Here is a 3927-nt window from a genome sequence, read left to right as displayed (position 1 = left end):
TGAAGCCCCAAAGCTTATTTATCAAAGTGGGTTCGGATATGAAAATTTCCAAAAATGACCCCCGAAGTCAAATATGTGGTGCAATTATGCTATAGCATAATCGAAATGTGGGCAGCATTCTTGCAGCATAATCATTATGCGATAGCATAATCGACAGCATAATCGATTATACTACAGCATAATCAACATGCGACAGCATAATGTTTTGTCCGACACTGCTTCACTATGCGATGCATATGCGGTCCGCATGGTCGATTTGCGATCTCAAAATTGGTCGCAAATCCAGCCTTTGGTAATTTGATCATAACTTTGTGTAGGAATGTCCAAATGACGAACGTTTTGAAGCGTTGGAAACTAGACTCAAATACTTTTCATTTGATAGGTTGTTCATCACATAAGACGTTATATATATATGGATATGCTCCTTCAATGTGGGGACTTGTGCAAACTCATTTGGAATTTCAGCCCATTATGGAATTTTCTAACGTGACGTAGTCTTAGGCCTCCCATTAGACCCCCCATTATTGATTATAAGACTTATACACTTATTTAACAAATCAAATCGATGCCCATCATGTTGATAGCACATAAAACATAATAATTAGCCTACATGGCACCGCGGAATCCTAAATTACTTAGCGAAATTTTCCGGGGCCTTACATTCTCCCCCGCTTAGGATCATTCGTCCTCGAATGAGGAGTAGAGCCTGCCCCAAACACTTAACATAGTATATCTCTTTTCTCACCTACCTCAAGTACCGAAATTTTGACTAACTCCCAAATTTTTCAGAAATTTCGGCAGAGTCTCCTTTGTAATTAGGACTATCCACCAGCCAGAGAACCACCAAAACCATCCTAAAAATACATCCACAACTCGATAAAGCACCACAATGTATATATCAATAACACGAACCTCAACATTACAAGCACTACATTATCATAATGACACCTGAACATGGACTGCACATTTTAGATCATAACACCTATAAGGTACTATTCAAATCAAAACCAACTGCTATACAATCAAGAGAAAATACCTTATTTCCACAATACTCTTAGCCTTCAATGTGGCCTCTTATACTTATAGGCTTTCCCATAACACATTCATGGATACAACCCCAACCTCCAAACTTATCTAATAAGGATGACAGCTAGATACCTCGCATAAGCTAACTATCCATTAACATTCACCTTCAATAATTTACACCAGGGGTGACACACAAATGATCTCCACCTACCTTCTTAGACATAGACATATGAAAAAAAAAATTCATGAGGAACAACTATGGGGAAACATCACACTCGTAGTGCGACCTAATGAGAAATGCGCTTACTTACCCTTCATCATTAATTCACATAACATCTACAGGGGAAATTTTTGAGAATAACCGGTTCACCCTCCTGAATTCTAAATCTCTACGCGATCACCCAAACTAAACTCGTGGTGACCTTCATGATTACTCTAAGATGTGCTATAATAAATTGACCATAAAATTACCTACTGAATGTATGTGATCACAGGGTGACTTTGACACGTTTGAACCTTTAATACCAAATAGATCCAATACAATAAGGAGCAACGAAGTTCAAGATTTGGCTGGAATTATTCAGGAATCCATTTATGCGTTGAGCACATTATTTCATGAAGTTACATACTAAGAGACACGAGGATTTCTATTAATGATGCTGACATGGTTTAGTCCAGGTGACTACATCAATTATCAGATAAATGAAGCATAGTGGTAACTAATATTTTTAGATAAGGCGGATACCATGTATGTGAACTTGAGATTTTTAAAGAAGTGACCAAGTAGGATACACCAGTTGTGTCCCTGAGCGTAAGGTAAGTAGTTGAGCTCAAATGGTAAGACTCTTGCACCATGGGTGTTATTGAGCCCGCAAATGAAATACGTGGAATTTGATTTCACTCTTAACAATATGCGACACAAGGACTTTATGCCACAAGCGCATGAGGATGGAAAAGAAGTCATCTACTTATGAGATTATAAAATTCGAACAATCTAACCCTTCCTAAGGCGGTGGAATGGCAGAGGTAGCAAAATTTCCCGCACAGGACAATGGCGTTGTCAATAATCCTAGAATCCGAGTGAGCAGAAGGCCACGTAACCCATCCAATCCGACCCATTTAAGACTTTTGAAAAGGGGAAGCACATTGGTTTGAAATCACGGCAATATAAGCTTGAACATAGGGGAAATCATTACTTTTGGAACCAATGAGACAAGTCCACGTATCCTTGGAAAACTGTTAACAATGGCGAGAAAGTACTTAAAACCATTATGAGTTGGTATAAAACAAGGCCTCAAAGTGCCCACGCGGATAAGTTTGAAAGAATGAGACATCTTAATGCATTTATCGGGGAAAAGTAACCTAGGTTATCTAGTCACATGGACAAGTAGAGCAGGTAGATGATTGTTTAGGAGAAAATCTCATAAGGAGTGCGAGCAATATCTTTTTATCCTAACAAAAGGAACATACCCCGACCCTTGACGCCATAAGGCATAAAATTAGATTCACGAGGGGAGTTACCAGATGAAATTAGATAGTAAGGCAGCACAACTAGGAGCACCGCTTGGAATCGACAAGCTTAAACAGAGTTGAAGACATTAGAAGTCTGTAGAAAAGGGGAAATTTTCCCACTCTCAGGGCGCTTGTAGAGTACATAAAAGTGTGGTTAGTTAAATCAGATCATATGGTTGGATAACTAGTCAAGACATTGAGACAATATTGCATTGAAGATTACGGGTAAACGACACATGATGCAAGACAAATGAAAAGAAAATGAGAGAGCCTTATGGAAGTAACCTTTACATTGTAACCACTAAGAATGGTGGTAATATAAAGCGATTGCGAGAAGATAAATTTTTGAAAGAAGATCTCTGTATGTAGTCACGGGATGTATAGCTCCAGAATTCAAAAATACAATTATGTTTAGCAACTCAACTTCATAATGAAGCACTACAACACACTTCTACACAATCAACTATTACGAGCCACATTGGGAGATGCTATAAGACTTGACTGAGAGAAAGGCTTTGACATATGAATGTGTTACTAGGTGTATTTCTCCATGGTCAACCCAAAACCAAAAGGCGAGAGTTAGACTGATAAGCAGATCGTTGGACCAGCACATGTGTAGATAATCCATTATCGAAAGGAGATCATTCAACCTTAGTAATTGCAGCATCCTATCAACCCTTGATGAACTTGAAGTGGGGTGGGAACCCAATGAGATAGTATAAAATAATCATGGAAAGTTTGCAGATGTTCATAATGAGTTCTCCATGGATTTTGACTTGAGAAATACCAAGATGCTAATGAAAGACAGGGAAACATGAGAAACAGGCATTGTGCTACGATAACCTCCAAAGGTGCGCTTGGTCTTGACGGTGAGCCTAGTATGGGTCCTTACGAGAAAGAAAGTGTTACAAGTACACCTAGAAAGACATGGTCTCTCATGGTTATCGAACAAGTGTTGGGAAACTAGCACAATGAATTCACTAACTAAGGAACACAATTAACGCATATTATGGAGGTATAAAGAGAAAATAATCATTTGTTATGAGCTGGATATGCTTCTGCTATTCTAACTTCCAAACTGCGATACAAGACCACATCATGGGCGACCACAATACTAGGAACAAAGTGAGCTACTTGCTACGGGATATCCCAAGTGGACACGAAAGTTATACTAAGATAGCGTCACAAGATCTTCTTATGACGAAGGTGTGAGGATCTCAATTTTCAGAGAGACTTTATGCACAGGGTGACCATTTCGATTGACATGCACTCATATGATAGGTGCTAAGTCCAAGGTATGCTCTTATATTACTAGGCGGTGAGAAGGTTTCGTGATGATACTCACAAGAGAGTAGAATGACTGTTTAAACCATAGAAGCATATACACTA

The sequence above is a fragment of the Nicotiana attenuata genome, chromosome 5, assembly GCF_001879085.1.
Source record: "Nicotiana attenuata strain UT chromosome 5, NIATTr2, whole genome shotgun sequence".
Lineage (NCBI taxonomy): Eukaryota > Viridiplantae > Streptophyta > Magnoliopsida > Solanales > Solanaceae > Nicotiana > Nicotiana attenuata.
Note: the sequence above shows the minus strand (reverse complement) of the source record.